Genomic DNA, 17,713 nt, shown 5'->3' on the forward strand with positions numbered 1-17,713 from the left:
AAAAAATAGGCTAAATTCATATATACTTGACAGTTTTTGTCTCTTTTATTAAATAGAATTAATATGCAAAAGGCATTAAAGCTATAGTGAATTCAAAGTGCTAGATAGGTAGGCCCCCATTTTTCACATGCTCCTTTTTTCTTAATTCACGTTGTGGTTTTTTTTAAATCTACATTATATATTTTTAAAGGAGCAGGCTATTTAATCAAAAGCTAAGACCACCAGTTTGTTTTTTTTAATCAGAATTTCCTATTGACTTCAATGGGGAGTTCTGCTTAGAAACTTTGTACGATATGGCCCTACTTACTACACTACGTATTAAATTAAATCCACAGACGTTACACCTTAAGCTTATGTAAATATGTAACTGTATAAAAGAGATCATTTAAATATATATAAAACTTTGCGATAATTTCCAAAACTAATTCAAGGAATAATTCTTCTGAAAGGTTTAATTTTATTTTTAAGTCAATTGAGGACATATAAATGGCTTGCATTTCTATATATTTTGTATGAGGTGTTTAATTTCCGTATTTGGCTTATATATGGATAGATACAGCTAGATGTAATACATGTGTATACATACAAAACAACAATCCTTTCCTTAAAAAAAAAAAGGAAAAAAAAGACGGTTCAGGGAGCATATACACTTTTAATGCTGCAAACACGTTTGCTTATAATATTTGTAAAAGTATTCATAGTTATCAGTCCGAATTTGTTGTTCCTATGGCTGTTCCTCTCCTCCCCCCTCCCGCCCGCCCTTCACCACGATTAAAGAGTCTAATAAAGATGTGCTGAAGTTGCAGTATAGTACCGTGAAAGGTAGTGCTGAAGTGGTCACATGGTATAATGGATTGCATAGCAATGTTTAAGATTTTCCAAAAAAATTATCAATTTAAATTTGAAGCACTAAAATGAATCTTTTACACATTCTGTCCTCCAGCGATAAATATTCATTGGAACCCCACTAGCATATAAAAACGTACGTACGTAAGTATCTTTCATTTGATGGAGAATTGATCCTTTTGCTTTAAGGGGGCAATGTTATTACTTTCTTATGCAGTACTTGATCCTAAAAAGAATCAGTTTCTTGATGAGTTTAAGACATCCTATGAAAGCCGCAACTCTTGAAAATAATTAGAAAACTTGTGCAAAAAGGTTTACGAAATAATTGGATCCCGCAGTGAGTCCGTGGAAGACAAGTTGTTCATTTGTTACAATTGTATAGTCTGAAATGTGTTCTGCAGTAATGCAATAAGCCAGCTACTTCTCACAATAGGCCCAATGAAAAATAATCTCTATCCCGGAGATGTTATCGGCAAACACTTTAAAGAGTTGATCTTAAAAGACTAGGGAGTAGAGGGGGAAGGAGTAACAGCAAACCTAAATTCTTGCAACCAGAATATTGACGACGCTGGGACAGAGTAAAAAAGATCTCTGAAAATAAGTATTAAACAAACAGATGCAAGCAAATCTGTAGGGAAGAGGGAGGACTGAAAGGTTAACGAGGAGATGGGACACCAAGCTCTGCATATATGGGAGAGAGGGAGAGAAATCGCTGATATTCTTGGCTTCCATTCTAAATTCGGCAATTCAGATGAATAATAACAGTAAGAAAAAGGTTGCTTTGTTTTAGTATAAAGGGATGATACCTCTTTGAATCCCTCCCCCAAATTCTTCACTCTGTTGAAATTTAAATTCATGCATCAAAGAATAATTGATCGTAACAAGTAAAAATAAAAAGGCCTCGAAACAATCAAATCTGAAACTTCACTTGATCAGAAAAAAATCTGTGTGAGTTTAAACTGTTAAAACGTGGAGTCCCAGTTAGGTATATTTTTACCTAAGCAAATTAAAAGAATGGCATCTGCTGCTGCTGACAAACGACATGATTTATTATTTAACACTTGCAATTGGTTGCATATTGTGGGAAATTCAATAGCACGTATTTAAGCTGGTATTCCATTTGCAACCCTCCGTCCCCCAAACCCGCCGATAATATATTGAGGATTGAAAATAGAAGCCAGATCGATTGAAAGCATAATCTCGCCGTGTCAATGTTTTTCATGGGTTAATAAGCATTAATTAAGTAAACGTAATAGATCATAATTCTGAGAAAAGGTGTTACAACTGTATTTTTCTACGCTTCCAAAAGACAGGATTTAAACAAGCACTCATTCTTAATGCTTTGCTTAAGGTTCGGTGATAAACTGCTGCCTGAGCGATTCCGGTCTTATTGACTTTTTCTCTTCCCGTTGAAGCAGGGGAGAGGAATATGTTTGGTTTGGTAGTTTACTCAAGTTACCATATAAATATTACCTGGGATGAAAATGTCTTTGGAAAGAAAAGTGCTAAAGTAGTACTATATTCTTACAGGCCTATTAAGGCCCCAAATTTGTCTTGGATTTACCTCCTTCCCACCCTACAAGTTAAATCTTTTGTTCATTCAAGATATCTTTTCACACATACATATGACAGTTTGGTATGGAATGATAAGACACTTTTTTATCTTTCAAGCAAATAATGATGTTATCTGATATTGTTTTCATAAACTTTTGACATGTGAACGTCTGACGTCGAACTTTTAAGAACTTTTACTGATTTTTTTAAATTATTTAACACATGTCAAGCCATATTAGGGGCCTTTGTTGGCGTTTCCTTATTTGTATTGTTTATGGGGGGGTTATAATTAAGAAACTATTGCTATTTTTCTGGTTTGTATTTGGGATTATTGCACTTGTCGGTATAGTTCATATTAAAGAAATTCCAAATGTATTTTTAAAAATTGCCCTGGGGGAAAATGATTGGGTGGTAGTAAGCTCTGATATGAGTAGAAAATACTTCTCAAATTTATAATGAGACATTAAGCAAGCTTCCTCGTTTAATTTCTATATTTTCTTTAAAATAGTTTATATTTCTCTAACATATTTTATATACCATAAACTGGCTTAATTCAAATCCTAAGTGTTATGTAGAACAAATCTGAGCCAAAATAATTTAAATTATAATAAAGGATGATATAATCTACCCTAAATTCGACGATTATTTGGATGATACCTTTAAAAAAATGTCTGACCCCTGTACAAGTTTTGGTAGGAATGCATGATGATTAAGGTTTATGTTCGAAAGTATTCAAAGGGGATTTTCTTCACCTCCTCACCACCCGTTATGCGATTAGACCCAGGCAGCACTTACTCACCCCTTCCTCAGGCAAATTTCACTGAATTTCAGTTATTCCATAGCTGAACTCAATGAGAGTTTTGCCTTGCTAGAGTCAGTGTTGAATAAGACTTATTGTTATTTTTAGTGTTTGTATTATTTTATTGGTTATAATATTTTCCTAAGGACAGAAGAATATATAGGTGCATATATTTAAATCTATATTCATAAAGGAACATAGAATTAACCATATAGAAGAGAAGATAAAACCCTTATATATTATGTTTCCTCTTACACGCACATATTCTATATATACTGATAGAATATATATAATATATACACAAATACAGAATATATATATATATATATATATATATATATATATATATATATATATATATATATATATATATATATATATATATATATATATATATATAATTTTTCACAGTAACGGCTGGGCAGATTTGTATGTCCAATGCTCTTGTTTTGAAGAATGTTTTCCTGTGGTGAAGGTGCCAGAGTAAACGAGTCAAAAAGTGGTGGAGAACTGGGTTAGCAAAAGGTGAAGGTGAAGATCATTAGAGGTTTTAGGGCTGGCTGTGGCTGTTCTGCTGGGTTTGTGTGGCTGTGCCCAGAGGGCGGAGTTCCTGCATATTCCTACCTCACCGGAGAACCTGCCCTCAACTCCACTGCAGTTTATTCCAGACAGATGGGACCCTCCAGAAAGAAAACCTGCCCAGCAATCTCAGCAAGCCTTTCCGCCAGCAGGGTAGGTAAAGATAAAGAAAACCTCCTCTACTCCCTACAGGCAAATCCCTGTGATGCGAATTAAAGTACGTGACAGACTTCTGTCTACACATACTATTTTCCACTATCCAAATAATAACCAGCTCGTCTGCATGACTGAAGCATAGTTTAAAAACACCAGTTATATCTGAACTGTTTGTTCCCAAAGTTAGGATTTTCCTCCCCTTCCCCCCCAGCTCTGTAATTTAATCAGGTAAGATGCACATTTCTTCATTTTTTAAAATAAATTCTGCCAGTAAATCTATGAGTTTATTTTTAACGTGATTTCTTTTTCTAATTAAGAGAACTAAAGCCAAGGAAGAGACACGTGCAATGTTTTGTTTGGCTTTTTAAGACGCTGTGCAGAGCTACCTGTACCTGAAAGACAAGAAAGGATGCCAGGATGCTGTCGATACTTTCTCGAGCAGATTTGGTGAGTGTACATTTTATTCCTCTGCACTCGTAAGACGGCTGTACTCACTGATATCAGCAATATTTACACGTAGACCTTGGGAGATGATTTATCTTTTCGATCTCACTGTAAAGTAGAAATATGCTTTAGCGTGAAGAACTTAATACGTGCTTTCCTTTTCCAGAATTAAAGCTGTTCTTTAATAGAAGTCTTAAATCGATGCCGTTTCGGTGTGTGTGTTGGAGGGGAAGTGGGGGTAGACTGTGTTTCTAAAAAATAATACACCCCCCTCCGAACATTTAACCTTTGGGTTTTACAAATGGGGATGGGTTTTTCGGTGGGGTTTATGTCTTCCGGGTATAGTGTAAATATTGTTAAATTTCTTAAACGCACAGGAAGCTACTCTTGCCAAAAATTATATGAGAACAAAGATGGAGACTTTTAAAATGATGTATATAAAACGAGCATCGCCTTTGCTCTGGATATACCAGCAGGCAAACGCTTGCCCCCAGAAATGGAGACTGAATCCCTTGACAATTTCAAGCTCCACTCTAGAGTTTGAGAGGGGGGGTGTTTTATTTTATTTTATAATAGATCAAGGCATTTCTGCTCTTCCTCCCACCCTCCAAAATGCTGTGCCCCTGCTTGTCAGAGATATTGAAATTTTAATATACCTAGGTGCTATACTTTGTAAAATGAGAGGGTGATGACAGTGTTGTCCTGCTCGGTCTATTGATTTGACAAACTTGATCATATCTCCGGGGGGGGGGGCGGAGAGTGGGGGAGCGAAACTGTTTCTAGACTGACTGAAGTCCTGGTTTTATGCCTTCGACACGGCTAGGGGGGAAAGAACAATGCATCGTGCCCGACTTTGTTAATGATTTTAATTCCCTTGTTCCGCAATTTGTAATCTCATGAAAATAATTAATTTTTAATACACCAATTTAAGTTACCAAAACGCGGTGAGGTAAGACAGCTGCTGAAGGTAATCAGAGCAAATGGTAATGAAGTATTGAGGGGTGGATCTCACCATTCACACTGCAGGAAATGGAAGCCTTGTACAGTTCGTTTCCCGGAGAAATGTATATACAAAGAATGAATTAGCTTTAAAGAGAGTTGACAAATTGTTGACAGTTTGGCCTATAGATCTGCCTATAGATTACATTAGTTCCCTAAGGTATAAATAAGACGTTTGTTGCTTTCTTTAAAAATTAGTTTGGATTTAGAAATCTATAGGTTTATATTTTTATGCTTATATCGATAAGACTATGGGTCACCATAGCGATCTCGGTCGTACATCCAGTGCAAAGCTGCTGTTAGAGAGACAGCAAAGCTGCTGTTAGAGACGCAGATGGTTAGATCGAGATGTATAGATATAGATATCGCTATGGATATGCTACGCCTGCCGGCCTCAAATACAAAGTAAGCAGCGAGGAGTCTGCTGTGCCTGGGAGCTGCTCTCAAAGCAGCAAGGTGAGGGCGCTCTTGTCTAACAGGAGAGCTGGAGCTCTTTGCTTGTCACACACATACAGGTTCGATTTTCAGGTGCCAGAGAAAATGACTGTAGAGCAAAACCATTAAAAAAAAAAAGTCGATCCTTAGTGTTTACACAGTGCCTGTTTCAGATCTCAGCACTTTATCTGCCAGTTGATAAAACTGTTTTTTCCCTGTGGTAGACTTTTTTTAAAGGATTTTGCCGCTTTCTCTTTTCTGTTCCTCACCAGTTTGGCAATGACTTACGGTAATTCGGCTGATCTGCTTCTCAGCAAAGTTTACATTTGCTTTAACGATCCATACAGTTCGCTGACCGCAGCTGGGGACTGGTTGTGTTGTAGCTTTCTTGTTGTGAGCTGACAACAATATGGGAATAATGTATTAAAGCACAAAACCCAAGCAACTGCCTTCTTGCCCCTTTGACAATGCCATTTAACAAAACGCAAGCTAATACCAATGCATATGAGCAAGTCACCTCAGTAAAACACTGGAGAAATGTTACAGATATCAGTGTTTTAATTTAACGAAAGGATTATCAAAAACAACTTAATGGTGTATACATATAATTACCTCGCCAAGGCTATCAAATAAAATAGGAAGCATTTTTCTATTATTAATCAGCAAGATGAAGATATACTATTAATGGGTTTTAACTAATAATAATAATAATAATAATAATAATAATTAATAATGTGACGAGTGCCAGGACACATTACAATTCTCAAAATAGGATTCCTTCTGTTTATGTCGAGCTGTTCTTTATTCCACCGGAAAGATCTATTAACTTAGGCTATACGGTCACATATGAGGCTGAAAAAAATCTTACATTTGTCATCCTGCACTAAAAAACATTAGTAAATAATCCCAATAATGTTAACTGCAAATTGTTACTTAATGTTAAGACTGATATTAAATGCATTCCTCATTCAAGCGAATCTGAGTCATTCAGGTCAATAGGGGTTTGGAACTGCAATGAAGGCAGGGACCCGACGGGCTGCTGGTTTTATTTTCTGTTGCACTGCATTCAGTAGATATCCCTTTCACCGTGACATGAACCTGTGAAAAGAGACTTTCTATTCCTTCGGATCTGCAGAATTCTTGTGGAGCAGGAGATTGTGGAGCTCAGAGGGTTTTTATCGAGATTAAGCTGAGTCGGAAAAGTTCAGTTCTATAGGCGATACCTTGGCTAAATTCACCGCTGATTTCAATGGGGCCAGGACATCCACCCAGAAATTATTTGATAGACGGTATTTAAGGTTAAATTATCTTTTACATCCATCATATACAATGGCAGAGAAATTGCCCTTAACGGCCAAAAATCTTAGCATCTGCACATAGAAAAAAAGTCTCATAATTCTTCAGTGTATTCGACGAAGGGCTCAAATCTTTTTTTACAAAATTGTAACCTCATGTAAATAGTTAAAGCATGCTGTTAAAATTCGCCTTTTCCAAATGGCTACAGTATTTTTGAAAATTTAATACGAGTAATATACACCCCGACTGCCCTTTTCAGGTAAAAATCTCAGTGATGTTATAGCAAAGATGGCATTACCTTCCTTTTCTCCCTACGTGTACACACACACACACGCACACACTTACTTCCAAACAGGCGTGTCAGTTCCACCAAGGAGACTGTTTAACTGAATATCTTAACTAAACAAAAACTGAAACAATTATATGCTGACAGATTATTAGAGGAATCTGTTCAAGGGAATTAATACAGATCTGATTAAATGTATCAAATAATAATTAATATTTGTTCATGCTATAGCTTGTAGCTGATTTGCAAATGCTATAATGGTTAGAAAACCTAATTTTGTTCTTCTGAATGCACCTTCACTGTGTGTGCGTTTTGAAGGGAAAATCTCAGTGACATGAAATGGAAACTGTATTTTTGTTATCAAAGGTTACGAATTTATGAAGAACACACGAGAACCATATCAAAATTGCATTGAGCTAACGTGTCAATGATGTTTTAAAATAAATACATTCCACTGCTTTTGGAAGATATTTTTATTGTAAAGATTGGGATACATTTTCAGCATGAAAATTCTTAAATCGGCATTAAGCAATCATGTTATTATTTCCACAGCTGCTTATTCAATTTGGATAAAGTTGTCTACTTAAGGAAAAATCCGAAAGCCATCTTTTCTGTCAGATCATTAATATAATATATGACCAGGTGGAAGGGTAGGAGTTATTAACACTATTTTTGATGATTAAATCAGTGGAGTTAAATTACTAATAATTAAATATGGATAGTGCAGATTGCAAGTTGAAACAGCAAAATCGATTGTCTCTTCATCAATAAGACAAATGTTGGCTTGCTTCCTATTGATTAGTGTGTTTATTTATGCAGAGGTTTGGTATTTACTTACATATTTCGGTTTCTTTTTCTCCTGATTATTATACCAGGTTGGTTTGAAAGAAAGAGCTTATACCGGGAAACACACTTGACAGATCCATTTTTAGCAAACTTGATAGTGGATTATTGCAATACAGTAAATTTAACAAATTACTTATGCATGCTTGCTTTTCAAGCAACTAGGAAACCATTTCAGAATAAAACCTCTTGTTGCATTCAGAGTTTTTGCTTTAAAATAAAGATAAATTATGTTTAGATACTTTTTTATTAAAAAAATAACCCTTTTAAATAAATGGTTTGGTGGAACTAAAGACATTACGCAGGAATTACACTTTGGCTTTACTTTCCCACTCTCTCCCTTCCTTTGTAAATCTAAATATGTTCCTAGCAATAGAGTAGCCTCTGGAGTTTTGTAACAGCTAGAATTTCAGAATCTAGGGTTATATGAATATATAAATCAGACATCGGCGGATTTTTTTTTAATCTGCATTAAGATATCATAGTAGTGGATAATAGCAACAAGATGCTTTAGATACCTTTGTGCCTTCATGTTTTAATATATTTAAAAGATGTTGCGGCTATTCCTGTGAACTCTTTCTATAACTGGAGCATCATAGATCGAAATGGATTTTTTTAATCTACATTTTAAATAAACATTAAGATACGGTAGCGCCTTCTTTTGCGGCTGTTTCGGGAGATGCCGTGACGTTTCAGCCATGTTTGCTATACTTTTCTATAATTCAGAATGATAATATTACAAATGGCAATATTATTCCGCTCACAAATACCCATTCCACTCTATCGTTTAGGAAAAGCTGTAAAGAAGCAGTGTGAAAACTTAGTCACTGAGGAGGAATTATTCCTGTTGTAGTCATCAACTCATCATGTTCGACAATAAGAAAGGAGCCAAAACATTTTAACGATGAAGATAATTAACTGTTTGAACAATTTATCAAGGGTCGTGGTGGATTCTCCATCACTGGCCATTTTAAAATCAAGGTTGGATTTACACACACACACACACACACACACACACCGCAATTTTTCTGAGGGGGAGTTCTATGGCCTGCGTTATACAGAAGTCAGACTAGATGACCACAGTGGTCCCTTCTGGCCCTGGGATCTGACTCTATGACAAGAAGGAATTATTTATTTTGCATAGACGGTGAATTCATACGTTTCCCAAGCTGCGTTTCACCGTATCTACCCCAAAACTGTCATTAACATCTGTAGGTAATTTTCCTGTTTGTCAGAAGAGTGTTTAAGGGTAAGCATTATAATATCAATACTGTTCTAAAGGTTGGGAAATGAAACCAATGTGGGATCCTTTGTTTATGATCCTGCCTAGCTGTCAAATCGCAATCTAAAAATATTAGTGCTTTTTGACTTTAAACAACTGCTTTCTTGCAACTTGTAGATGTAAAATGCCAGCGCATCAGATGATCACATAGATAAACCCCCGCCCCACGCCGCCGCCGCTCGCTTTCTCTGGTATAGTTGAAGGTATATTCTTGAATCTTATAGCGTTAAGTCCCTCCTGTGAATGAACTAGAAAACACTCGACAGATCGTGAATAATCGTTTTAATGAGTGTGTAAAGCGTGCGATGAGGTGCACGGAGCTGTCGGGTTAAACAAACAACTTGTACCCTGACGAAATCTGATTGTTAAAGTGCAAAGTGGTGTCAGTCCAATTTCCATTCCAGCCCTAAAAACCACAGATCTAAGTCGCAGGAGTCCAATTTTCCCCATTAAAGAAAAATAACAATATTTTCTGAACGCAAGTGTGATCTTTAATGTTAGTCATTGCTGAACAAAAAGACCATTTGCAAACCATAAAGGTATCAAGGTTCTTGGTTTGGTTATGTCTTTAGGAACAAGTTAACAAGTTTATTTTTGACATCTAACTAGAGATAATCTGATCGATGTGGTAAATATTTTCCCACTTTTTTGTTTGTTCACAGATCATTGGAGGTAAACATGGGGTTAACTGGATCAGAATAAATAAGGTGGGTAAGACTGTATTATAGCTATTAACATTTGCCAGATGTTCGCATTTCTGGCAGGTTTTCTAGCAAAGGTAGGTATAGGTATTGGGTTTAAGTAAGATGGATACTATAATGTTCAACTATAGACATTTTGTGAATACTTAATATCCAAGTCATCAGCTCCCAGGAAAACAACTTTCAGTAAAATGTTGTGGAAAGAGATAGAGACTGAAATTTGTGGGGGAAATATTGCAGGTGTTTATTATTATTATTATTATTATTATTATTATTATTATTATTATTATTATTATTATTATACTAATAAAATAATAATAACCATTAAATATAAATAGCAACCTGCAGACAACTCAAAGCATCCGATGTCCTCAGGAGAGACTGAAAGGTTTGTATATGTTTGGGATGCTCGGAGTTCTACCCTGCTTTTCAGGTAGAATTCTTTTATTTACTCAGACAAAAACTCTAATTCAAATCAAATGGACTTTTACCTTTATTATTAATCAGCCTCATCATCATCATAAGCTTATTTTTAAGGCAGGTAAAAGACTTCAAAGTGGGCCCATATGGGCTAGACCCTGGAAATCCCACTGAAGTCAGGATTTGGTTTGCGGGCGACTCAGAGGAATACATAACAGCGATTCCTTGAAAGCAACCCAAATGGAAAATCAAACCCATTTAAAAATTCCCATGTTACACATCTCTATTTAATAATTTTTGAAGAATTAGTTTAATACAGATCAACTATATACATATCTTTATCTCTCTACATATTTTACATGAATATAAGTACAGATGTGGGACCTGATCCTCTGTCCACTGATATCATGGAAATTTTGCCTGTGACATCAATGGGAGCAGGATCTGGACCTTTTATCATTTTGTATGAGTATGCAGATGGCGTGATGACAGTGTTTTTCACATGTTGATTCCAGCCTAGTATTTCCATAGTTCGAGTTAAAACTCTAGATTTTTTCAACACGGTAATTTTGTACCGAACTCAGGGATGTTGTAGGTATTAAGGCAAGTATATAAACTGACTTCTTGTCCTAAATGCAATGAAATTTATATTGGGTAGGTGCCATAGAAATCGCTGTCAAAACGCTCATAGATTTCAGTGGCATCAGGTTCGACCCGTTTTCCAAACATTTATAACTAATATATCATACAATCACACAGGACTGAGAGAATTAAATCTGAAGAATATCCTATACAGCGAGCTATTCTTTAACAAACGCTGAGTTCAAATGTTATGATTCCAACCATTGTTTTACCTCCGCCACCGGCATGAGGCAGATTGCAAAAATCCAGTCTCTATGTAGTTTTACCATCTAAGGGTCTTCTCCTCTGTTCCCTCCGCACCCATTGGGGTCAATGGGAGCTAGGGTTCAGAGATGAATTCCTGAGGAGAAAAGGAAGAAACAGTGTTCACAGAATAACAAAGAATAACAGACAAACATAACATTCTTTTACGTTCTGCTAGCCCTGAATTGATCCCGACAAAGACTGGAAACAAACAGTGGCTTCTTATGTTTTCTAACATTTTCATTTTTAACAAAAATGTTTTTAAAATGTTTACTTTGTATAATACGCACCTACACCGTTCGTCCAATTGTTTAGGTAATAAATAAGGCTGTCTATATAGAACCCTTTAAAAAGCAGCAGGTCTGTTTCATCCACAATACAGGCTCTTTTATAATCCTGTTTCAAATATACAAACACACACGTTACGAGGTTGTGTGTGTTTGTGGATCTACTTCTCGAAAGAAATGTACTATCAAAACATTAATTATATTTGAAAGGGAGACGATTATTTGTCTGCGAAAGAATTACATCCTTGAATATATATTCCGCACAGATCTCATCTCCTGTCTGCAACGAGGGTTGCAATTGTAGATCTGTCTCAAATGATGTACCCTAAAATGCAGGAAGGTGTATCACATTACAGTTATAGAGAAAAGGGAGATAATCCCTCTATTTTACACACAACTGTAGGATGATCGTTAAGGGAATGTTGAAATCGACTTGCAGTTGCAACGGAAACATGTCAAGAACATGTACATTCGTGTTCTTTACTACCGAAAACACAATGATTTTTAACATATAGACACAGGGATGATCCCAGTTAGTTATTAAACACTGTAAATCACCAGGGTTTTGGCCTACAAGTCCTGTTTATTTTTTAAAAAATGCCAAAATTGACATGCACATTTTAGTTTAGCTTGCAATTAAAATCTACCAACGGTGTGAATCATCAATGATATTTTTTAGATTGTAGTTTATTTACTTGGCTTTAAATGATTAATAACCCGATTAAACAGATTTCCTCATCTTGCTAAACTTGTGCTGCGAATAATAACGATGATGACGACTCCTTTTGAATGCTAAAGCTGTAGCAGGGAATCTTGAAATCCATTCATCTGAGTATATTTTGTTCTGGTCTTTTTCAAGTACTGCTCCATAGTCCTGCTTTTTTAGTTCTTCCGCAAAGTCAGGCCTGGTAATCACTGATGAGAGCCCCTAATTCAGATTCAGTGGCTGGATCTTTATTTTCATGTTTGGGGTGACGGGAGAAGGCGATTTGTCCCTAAAATGTACTAAGTAGTGAGGCTATGGGAGACCAGCCTAGCATCTGAGCCTCAGGAGATGGGTACTTTCCCCCTTCAGAGTGGTCCCCGGATCATCTTTCTTTGGCTACGGGAAAATGCCAGCGGGGGTGAGGAGGCTGAGGAGAGCTCGCCACATGCGTAAGGCAGACGGAGCAGCGCAGAGTGCGTTACTGTGTGTGGCTGTTTCTGGGCTGTGTTCTCTATCCCAGTAGGGATCTTTGGAGGAAGAAGGTGACATGAAGAGGCACGCCTGACAGCCAAAGTGGGGGAACTGTCCGGGAGAAGGACACGTGATGAATGGAGAGCTGCGTGGTCACGGTGCAAAGGCAGAATAGGACAGTGTGCTGGTACCAAATGTCTTTTTTTTTTGTTCACTTGAACAGCACCACAAAAACTGGGGGGAGGGGAAGAGAGCTGTGGGTTGGGAGGAAGAGATCTGTGGAGTTAGTGGCTGTCTAGAGTGTAAACACGAGCCCATCATCTCCCCGGGAGGAGAGGAGTCTGCTTTTGTCAAACCTGCTAGTGTCTGGAAGATAAAGGCAAAGAGGCCGCTGGACCAGCCTGAGATTCTGCCTTGAAATCTGGACCCGAAATGATTCAAAGGACAAAAAGGGGGAAATAATACTAAAATCTCCCAGGCAGACAGCTGTCCGGGGTTAAAACCGGTTATTTGTTAATTGCCTTGATATAGTAGAGAGGAAAGGCTGCCACAGAACGCGGGGGCGGGGGGCGGGGGAGGAAACGGTTTCAAACAATATCTGATTCCTTTGGTAACTTGGTACAAGTCTCAATTCAGCTACAGTCCAGGCAGCTCTGGAGGTTGTGGGGAGGCTGGAGATGTAAATGTTGTAACTTCTCGGATTGCGTGTGACCCTGAGCGATACTGCTATGATTTCAATAAACACTTTAAAATCGACTAAACTAGCTCCTCCATCCGTCAGAAAACATCACTTCGAGTCTCGAATAAAATATTGTGGAATAGTCTGAGCTAAACGTTGCTTTGCAAAAGCACTTTCCTTGCCAATCTCCCAGTAACTGCGCACACCCTGGCACTGGGAGTTCTATAAACGACTCCGTCTTTATATCACTTACCAACAACAGGTTAAAATGCACTTCTATCGCTGTGTTCTTGGGAAGTGGGAGTGTGTATCCGGGTGTGTTGGGGGAGGGGAGCAAGGGCTCTGTTGTAATGAATTCGTTTGGAATCTGCACCCAGATCCGTATATCTTCTTCTCTGACCATGGGCAGACAACCCCAGTTTTGGTCTGAAAACATATTCGAGTGTGCTCAGACGAGAGCGAGCGGGCGAGGTCCCTTCACTTTACTGGAAGTATGTGGAGTGCCGAGATCTGTACTACAACCAGACTTGATGTGACTATGTCTACAGTTTCGTTTGCTACCTATCCCCATCTCCTATATTTAAATGGAAGAAATAACGTTCCCTAGAAATAATTACCCGGGACGGCAACCAGTATGGGGAAAGTGAACGTAGATGGAATTAGGGATAGAGCAATGTCCTGCAATAAGTGTTCGTAACACAAATTAAACAAATATTATTGGGTCATACCATCCTATCAGTGCTGACCCCAGCATGGAACGAGGTGCTGCTGTTCAACTGGGAATTTTGTTTAAGTACTTATGACAATAAATGGCCCATTGTTATTAAAATAAATGGGCTGTTAGATTTCTAACGGTTGTATTTTAAAAATATTATCTATTGCGCACCTGTGACACCTAAAGAATAAAACTGAAGAAAAAAGGGATTCACCTCTAAACAATAAAAATGAAATCTCTTATCGGAGAAAGCTAAGAAGGATAGCGAGATAAGTGAGAGCTGTTTCCAAGAAAAACCAGAATTAGTTCACCATAGGTAATATACAGAGTTAGCCAATGTATAGGATATACTAGGAAACATCACAAGGAGATGCACAGTTATCCCTGTTGAAATCAATATCGAACCTGGTTTAAGGTACAGTCTGCAAATAATTATTTGTATATTTGTGAAATAGATTTGTATATTTTCGCTATCATTTTCTCGGGACATTATAATTTTGTTGATTCCCTCCTTAGTTGATTTCGCCTGCCTTTTTAGTACACAAGAAACTGATTCCGTTTCCAGTACCCATCACATTGTTTAATTACAAGAGACAGTGAACAGTGCAGGGAAGTGAATGTTTCAGATAACGCTGATGAACCATTTCCCAGATATTTAAATTTACAACGTTTGCAACTGGATAACAAATTGTAAGGATGTAATATTCTAGAGGAAAGCAAAAGGAAGGCAGATGATCCACAAAGTACAGAATATTTAGGGACCATCTGATGAACGATGTTTACTATTTGTAAACTGCAGCCGCTGTTTGTAATAGGTTTCTCTTTTCTAACACGTCTCTTTACCAGGAAAGAGACATGTGTCATTTGATTTGGCGCATTGCAGACAATAACGTTATTAAATAAGTTTCCTATTGAAATAGATCATATAACATTTAAAAGAGGCATGCTCAAAAGCAAAGGCTTTTAATTTATCCTTCTGGTAAACGAGGTTATTTGGAGTGGAGCTCCAATAGCTCTTAGCTCAAATAATATCTCCAGAGAAATGAGAAAACGAAACGGTACCACTCTAACGCCCATCTACATTTTCAGCAAAGCAGGAAAAACTCCTGCAATTGATGCTATACTCTAACTACAACAAACTGCTCGGCCTAAATGAGTATTAAACCACTCCCAAATCATCGACAGCGTGGCTTTGTCAGAACGAAACACGCAGGTTTTCGAAGCTTTCCTAACCCGAGCTATTTCAGACACAGGCTTCTTTCGCTGATAGTGGGGTTATTACTTTTTTCCTACCCGGGAAATGTGTAAAAGTAACCAAAGTGCTCTTTTGTAAATGACCCAAATCTAGTCTTTTTGTTGTTGTTGTTGCACTCCCTGCTCTAGTTTTATGAAGCCCGGACTTCACTTTCACATCGCGACATCCTAGAGGCAGCCCCTAAATCTCGACCGAAACAACATTTTTATCCCGTCATCAGACACGCAAGAAGGAAAAGTAATACATTTGATCTTCTGGAGCAAAGAGAGCGAGACACTGTAGACTCCAAGCCTCTTTCAAACACTTCAGCGACTAGGAGTGGGGGGCGGCGGGGGAGAAGGAAGGGGTGTGCATTAAAAATGATAAAATAAAAACATGATATGAAGATATATTTACTGTCAGTTGAGAGCCAAAACATTTACGCTCCCACGCTTTTTTTGAGCAAATAGGAACTTAAGCGATGCATTTTAATTATGTTAAGAAAATAACCCAGGGTCTCTTTTTTCAGAGTCTAAATAAATAACAGAGTGTTCTGTACTGATGATGTCTGTAACTGGTGATGTCCTCGCATATGCAGCCACTACTGTGAGCTCTGAGAACCTGGGAAGAATGGGGTGTTACTGGCAATTTATGAAAGGAACTATCCATTATTTGTGGGTTTGCTGAAACAAAACCGTGCAAAGGCTTTTCTGACAGTCTGAGAGGTGAAAAGGGGGCCAATATTTTCCTAAAGCTGCGGACCGGGATGATGTGTGTCTAATCTCACCATTGTTTTAAGCCTGGAGTGAGGAAAAATTTTTTTTTTCTCAAATGGGTTTTAAACTCCTTTAAATGGTGGGAGAAAGGGTAGGTGTTTCCCTGATACACAGGGAACTGGATGCCCCGCAGTCTCCCAGATCAGCTTGAGGTTTTTTTTTTTCTCCCTCTAGTCTAACCTCTGACAACTTTCTCACTGCATACAATGTGTGTCTACTTTCCAGAAGATTGTTGAGACCTTCCAGAAAGGGAGAAATACTCAGCAAAACCATTCCTTACTCCCGGGGGCGGGGAGGGGAGGGACCGCTTCAATTAAAAGTGGGATACATTTGAATATGGTCCCAAAAGGGGGAAAAAGTACAGGAAGAAGGAACCTTAAGGAGCAGACTTAAAGACAGTTGTGACACAATGTAAAAGAAATGCAAGTAACACACACACACACATATTCCATAGGAGACAGTATTAGCATAGAGCTAACAACCTTCCTATGCAGAGGAACCAAATCACTGGCAGGTTTCAGCATCTCAGACAAATTCTCCCGTGTTGGCTTTGCAGAAATTCACTTGGCACTTTAAGCCAGCAGGGGCTACTTCACCAATAGATTCCCCAAAATATATAACTTATTTTTTCTTTCACTTAAGATAAAGGTCTTCCATAGATCCAAAAGACTCCCCTCTCCTCCTCACTTTACAGAGGGATAAGTTCTGTCTGGCAAACACAGCAGCCCAGTTTTGTTTGCCTTAAACAGGCAGAGTGGAGAGTAAGGAGGAGCTCTCTAGGCAAACTTCTTTCTTCTTCCTGCGACATCAAGGCTTTGGAATCAAAGGGCCCAGAGGTTCTGCATCAGCATCTGTGTCACAAGTCAAAAGGATGCAGAAACTGGAGGGGAAGGGGTGATGCTTAGATAGGAAATGTCAGCTGACATCAACTCTTTATTTGACCACAAACAAGTGTTTGTGGTGGTGAGGTAGGGGAGGGGAGGTACACATACAGAAGAAGAGAGGGAAGGAAGAGGAAAGGGGAGGGATGGAAGAAACCCTGACGGCAGTGCAAGTCAGTAACGGGGCTGTAAAGTCAGGGTGCGAAGCATCCTCAGCAGAGATAATCAGTCCCAGGAATGCAGCAGGCCATAGCATGTAGCGCCTGGCCAAGCGACAACAAGAACTGGGGCTGATCATTGGGCCGCATGGTCCATGCTCTAAGCCTGTTTGCTGACTGCTTCTGACTGATAGCAGTCTGGGAGGCTTCCTGGCTTCCCTATCATCCAGCCCAATCCTCCTTAGACTTACTGCTGCACCTACAGGACAGTTTAGTTTGTC

The 17,713-nt window shown here is 38.1% G+C and overlaps 1 long non-coding RNA gene across 2 annotated transcripts; it reads left to right on the forward strand.

Moving 5' to 3' along the window:
* The first annotated feature begins 3,646 nt into the window (after positions 1–3,646).
* Positions 3,647–13,873, forward strand: LOC127051559 (uncharacterized). Of its 2 annotated transcripts, XR_007774510.1 has the most exons (4): positions 3,647–4,162; positions 4,252–4,381; positions 10,182–10,226; positions 12,888–13,870. It is a non-coding gene; the product is annotated as an uncharacterized LOC127051559 (long non-coding RNA). The 2 variants fall into 2 exon arrangements; XR_007774509.1 differs by having other exon boundaries at positions 3,651–4,162; positions 10,182–13,873.
* Positions 13,874–17,713: the final 3,840 nt, after the last annotated feature.

This window comes from Gopherus flavomarginatus, chromosome 5 (genome assembly GCF_025201925.1).
Source record: "Gopherus flavomarginatus isolate rGopFla2 chromosome 5, rGopFla2.mat.asm, whole genome shotgun sequence".
In the NCBI taxonomy this organism is placed as follows: Eukaryota; Metazoa; Chordata; order Testudines; family Testudinidae; genus Gopherus; species Gopherus flavomarginatus.